Raw genomic sequence first — 6,613 nt, forward strand, 5'->3', positions numbered from 1 at the left:
TTAGGAAGATTTTTAGGGTTCATTTATTTTGAGAGACATTAACTGAAGAAGAATATATCTATTAGTCTTTAGATTTAAAAAGACATTTCTGTTGTTGAACTTACGAATCTCACAAAGGGACCCATATAGGTCGTCTTTGAGATTGCTTCTCAAAGTGTTTATTTATTGACTTTTGAAAAAACCAGAAATTTCTAGTTTCTTGGTTTTTTGGAAAAGCTCTTTTTTGTCTATAGAATTAGTGTTCGTTCGTCAAACACCGGTTTAACTTATTGTCTTTTCGAAAAACCATTAAACTAATAAATCATTTTAAAAAACACTCACATCAAGCGGTTCACTTTTCAACAATATATCAATTTTGCTACCCGGATTATTTTAAGCCATGTATCAAAAAAATAAAAGACCTATTCTTGGATTATATATATATATATATATATATATATATATATATATATATATATATATATATATATATATATATATATATATATATATATATATATATATATATGTAAAGTGTGTGTGTGTGTGTGTTATGCGTATGGTTTTACATAAACAAGATAATTATTCATTCCTTTGGGAAAAGAAGGGCAAGAAGTCGGGTTTACATCTCTAATCAACTCTTTGTGTCCCTTAAAACCAAGTTACATGATTAGAAATGTGGGGCTTTTAAGCCAAAAATGCTACTCATTCCTATCTTCTTTATGTCATGTGGTTGGCAAATGATCACCCCATTTCATGTGACTTTCATGAGTGACCCCATTTCTTCTTTACAATTGCAGCTTCTTTCCTTTGATGGGCTCCTTCTTTATGTAAGTTTTGGACCACCAATCTCACAACTATTAATATACCTTCTTTTATGCTTTAACTACTTATACAATACAACTATTATTCATCACTTAACGATTAATACCATAAAGTACACAACACCTTTATGATAATAAAAAGTTGTAGCTACATGCTTTTGGATTTGAAGTTACTGATTTCGCTTCTGTCCAAAGTCTAATTGTATCTCGCATAAGAGTAGGGAGACTTACTTGAAAATAACATAGTTGATGCTTCACAAAATCTTTTCATACCGTATCGTTGCCATAGATAAAAAAAAAGTATCATCTGATCTCGTATTAATTTGCATCATATCATAATTACCATTTTAATCGCTCCGCAAGCACCATCTTTATAATTTTTGATATCATGTTTCTAGCGGGGTTATAAAAATTCTCGTAGCAAACAATTTTTCCCATTACACCAAACTTCCGGATTACGAAATGTTGGTTTACATCGATGCTATTGACGGAAGCTTGTGAAGATGTGGATTTGAATTCAAAGAAAGTCGTAGAGATTGTGAAAAACAATAAAAATAAGAGAATAAAAGGGTTTTTTTGCAGGATATTATTATAACGAATACAATCTATACCTATTTATATTTATATTTATACTAACATTAAAAGGCATACTATCCTAGTTTTGGGGCTGAACTCAGCTAGAAACGGTTCTTTTAAAGGTCATATTACCGTTTTTAAATAGATAAATTAAATATTATCTTGCCTTTTGTTTCTATTTATATTTCTATTCATGTGAAACAGTGATAAGTGTTATATTTTGATAATATTAATTACATTTTAATACACTTGTCATAATTTCAAATTTGTAGGAAGATAAGTAGGAAGAAAAGTAAGAATATTTAATTTCTCTTTTAAATAATAAAAAATGTCTAAACATGTGAACGTGAAAGGCGATTTTTTAGACTAAATTCCATTTTTTTTAAACCGACAAAAATGTCTAGTCCTTGAATTTTCTGAAATCGATCCAAAAACTGACAGGTTCGATTAAATCTGATCCGGTTATATGAAAAATGGTTATTGAAAAAATCAATTCGATTAATGTCTTTAATTTTGTAAAAAAACTTGGTTCAGAGACCAACCCAGGGATCTACGTGACTACATGTTTAATGTTAATGGACTATGGTCATTGCATATAGTCCAAGCCCAACATATTTTATTTGTTATTATCAAGACAAATGACTAAAATTCAAAAGTAATGAGAGGATATTAGTTAACAAGAATGGTGAAATCGATTTTTTAAAGGCAAACATAAAAACGGTGATATCGTTTTTTTAAAATAAAATGCTGTTTGAATTGGAAATCGGTAAACAGAATGAACTTTACCATTTTTTATGCATAAAATGCAAATTGATATAGTTAACACCAACCACAGACAATTGTTGATTGTTATGAACGTAGGTGTATTCTACAAATATACCTATTACTTTATATAATCAAAATCCTTTTTCTTTAAATTAAATTTGTATTATAGGATTTGATACAACATTTACATGAAAATTGTTGTAAACATAGCGGATATTTGTCACCATTACACACAATAGCTTTTCAAATACGAGACAATGATCTTAAACATACTATTCACTATCGGTGGCATAGGTAACAAGACAATGATCTTAGAACCTACCTTTTTATTTTTAATTAAACATACTATTCACTACCGGTGACAATGATCTTAGGACGTACATTGCATCAATCAACAATCGTCATCACTGCGATCGTCGATCATTCCTGTTACGATCACCGTCTGGCCAGGCCGCCGCCCACCGACCAGTACTCCTGCCTAGCATCCTACCTTCCGTCCCCCTGTGGCCATGTCTCTTGGATCTTGATCAGATTACAGTTTTGAGAATTTGAGGTTTGTAAGTTTGTTACAATTTTCGAATTATTATTGTTCAAAACCCTTTGTAGCAGTAGTTTGTATGATTATCAGTTTCATTCACTTGACTTATTATCTATTGATCACTAGATTTCATTCACTTGACTTATTGTTATTAATAAGATTCATTGATTCAGAATTCTTATTAACATTGTTATTTGTTAAATGTTAACTCGTTCTTCCAAATGTTTAGTCTATGGTATTATGATTGAAAATGTTTATACAATGTTTCATCAGATGTTTCTGATTTATTTAAATGTAAAATGTTTTAATATTTTTTCTGTTTAAAAGAAAGTCATGAAATATATGAAACTAATATAGTAACAATAGTTCAATGTTGATTTAAATACATCTAAAAGTTTGGATGAAATGTATTGGTGGAGTCATCTTCATGGACTTATAAAAGATAAATGTATTACCAAAGTCTTATGATAAATGTAAATCTTGTTTATCAAGATAGATGATGAATGCATCACTTGGTGGTGCGAATATATGTTGGAATTAGTTTGCACTAATGGACTGTTTATATCAACCACAATACATGATAAGACCAACTTCGTTACCTTTAAAAGGTATGAACATGTTTATCTAAATAAACATAAGTCTGGAACCTTTAAGGTGCTCAGAGCTTTCATAGAAAGAATTTAAGAATCAAGTGGGAAATACATATGATGATTGGTTCCATGTTCAACTGATTTAACTGATTTGACTGTTGGTTCAACCAAGTTTCTATAATTTTCATGTTTTTTCTTATTTTCCTTCACACACAAGTTCAAATATTATAATTACACATATAAACAAGTTGTAGATCACTCTAAATACATTAAAAACCATATAACCATAAGTTTAATATCAATCCACATACATCAAAAAGAAAATAATGTATAATAGCGAAACAAAATATAACTTTAGATGAATACACATGCTTCAAAAAGCTTCACAATATTTACAATGTGTTTTTATTCATTTTAAGAAGTTTTAAATAGATTTGAAATTACCACCAAACTTTGTTATGAAAAATGTTTCATTTTCGTGTGTTTTTATTCAAATTATCGGTTCGACCATTTTTTGTAAAAATCGGATGGTTGCTTCTAATCTAGATATAGACATAAAACCTATGCTAGTTGAACCGCTTACTTACCTGTTTCCCAGTCCAACTGACCGGTTCAACCCAGTTTTTAAAACGTTGAGCAAAACTACCAGAAAAACACTTAATCTACAACTGTAAGCATGAAGCTTAGTGAGTTCCCCAAAATATCATATATCACATTACCTACACAATACATACATACAAGGATCATAGTCAACACCTCAATGGGCCTATAGGTTCATATCGCTAATCCCAAAGACATGTTAGACTTTCAACCAACTCATAGTTAACACCTTAGTGGGCCTATATGCACAAAACCCTAATCCAAAACACATGTTAGACTGCCACCTATCCTCTTAATGAGCCTAAAGGCTTACAACCAACTTCCCTAGGATCAACACATACCAAGAAAAGTGAAAAACTACTCTAAACACAGTTGTACCCTAACACTACCCATATATCCTACCACATTAGACATACAATGTCACATATAAATAATGAGAAAGTTCACCTGAGTCTAGCAGTAAAACTCAATAACCGCTTCTACAAATGAATCATCTAACACAACACACATGAATATCAATCAGAGATCAAACCTCTGAATAAGGATCAAATCCTTAAAGTTTGACCAAAAGTCAAACTGGTCAAAAAGTCAAAGTCAATCAGGCGTGTCATGACCATACCACGCGCTCTACGCTCATAAAATGATAAAATAGTCAAATTTTTTCATGAGGTGCGTTGTGCCAATGAAAGGGCGCTCCCTAATTTACTGGGTAGAGCACATATTCTATTAAGTGCTTAATTCATTAAGCAAGAGGCCGTAACCCTCAGATCAGAATCATAAGAAGGTCTTAAATGATAAACTTTCCAAAATTATCCATTCACAAGTCCATATCAAGCCATATACCAAACCCTAATCCTTAAGGTGTCCAAAATCTACTAGAAACATGCATGGGTCATAAGGCAAGATAACAATCCATTATTTTCACCACTATGGATCCATACGACCAAAAGCTACAAACTTTGGGAACATGGGACTTCCCCAACAACATCCAATGAAATGAAATGTACTAAAATAAGCTAAAAAAACCTAGATATAGGAAACATAGCACATAAAGGTTAAGACTTTATGCCTCACAAGGTATCAGTGGGGGGAGAAGAGGTAAGAACTTGGTCGGATCTTTCTTCCCATGGCACCAAATGACTAGCTCCCTCTTTAAGAATTCAAAATGCACCCAAACACGATACTTCAAGGAAAAACAAGGTAAGAGAGGCTAGGGTTTCGAGTATTAGGGTTTTGCAGGTGGAGAATGGGAGCAACCATAGAAGTTAATGCCCTTAGATAGGGCTCAATGTCCAAAAATTTGGGTTTCATTTTCCAACTAAGTTGCGTCACGTCCATACTTTGGCCAAAAACCCACAATTCCATCTTTGCACGAACAACTAGCAATCAGGGTTATACTTTGGAAAGTAGGTTTTACAAACTCGTTTCCTATTACAACTTATCTGGACTCCTCTCAGTTCAAACTGGTAGTCGATGGTCGGTTCATAGTTGATGTCATGAGGCGTTGTCTAGATGCCAAAAATATTGTTCCAAATGGCTCGTCTATCAAATAAATTTAACTGATCCTTTTAAAATATTTATTGCGTTTAGAAACCATATTTAGGGAGGATCTTGGTAGTAGTCGCATTGTGAGACAAAGGAGTTCACATCCCCTCAACTACTTGTAGCATTTGTGTTGTTGGTATATAAACGGTGAAATAAGGTGGATCACAACACAATCTAGCTATTGAAGCTCATTATCGGGCATTCAAAAGGTGTGTAATCCCTCATAAGTCTTTCTTAAGGGCAGTTGACTTCATTGATTCTATAATAAATTGGAGAAACTGCCAAAGGAAAAAAGAAAATTATCATTACTATCTTTTACTGCCTCATTTGGTGCTTATGGGCAACAATAAACAAGTTGTTTAAAAACATTATTCCATCTCATACGAAGGTGGTAGATCTTGTTAGATCTATGACATATATTTGGTTTAAACATAAGGGTGGTAACGGGTCTTGTAGTTGCATAAATTAGAGTTTCTTTTCCCTTTTTTCTAATTTTTAATATAGATCGTTTTTTTGTATTGTCTGCATCTAGCACCTTGCTAGGTGCTTAGCATCCCCCCTTTATATATAAGGATTGAATGTGGAAAAAAAAAACAGTTTAAATGGTCAAATGTGAAAAAAAATAACTCGGTGACTAAATATGTACAAACCAAAAAGTATATTACCATTTTAAGTCTTTTTTTAATATGTCGTAACATCAACTAACATCATACATATACATTGTTATAAGGTAGAGATATTAACAAAAATGACCATTATATTTAATAAAAATAACCAAATTTTGTGTGTTCTGTAAAAATAACATCTTTGTGTATAATGGCTGTTTCAGGATATTTTAGACTAAGTTTAAAAATACTTTTTCTTGACAAAAAAGTGGAATTCTAAATTAATGACCAGAGAAATTAAACGATTAAGGAATTTCAAAAAAAAAAATCTTAAATCCGATTAATAATTTCGAAACTTCGAGCAAATGATTCGTTTTTTATTGACATATATAAAAAACTTAAAGAAATATAACTAATTATAAGTAGATACAATATAAAGTGTTTAGAACATGTATATTCAAAGAATATGGTGTTAATGTGAAATATATGGATATTTGAAATGTTTAAGATAGCCATCATTTTCACTTGATACACTTATTTTAAACACTTTGTATTATATCTACTTATTATTTGTTATATATTTTATGATTT

The sequence above is a fragment of the Lactuca sativa genome, chromosome 3 (assembly GCF_002870075.4).
Source record: "Lactuca sativa cultivar Salinas chromosome 3, Lsat_Salinas_v11, whole genome shotgun sequence".
NCBI classification, from domain to species: Eukaryota; Viridiplantae; Streptophyta; class Magnoliopsida; order Asterales; family Asteraceae; genus Lactuca; species Lactuca sativa.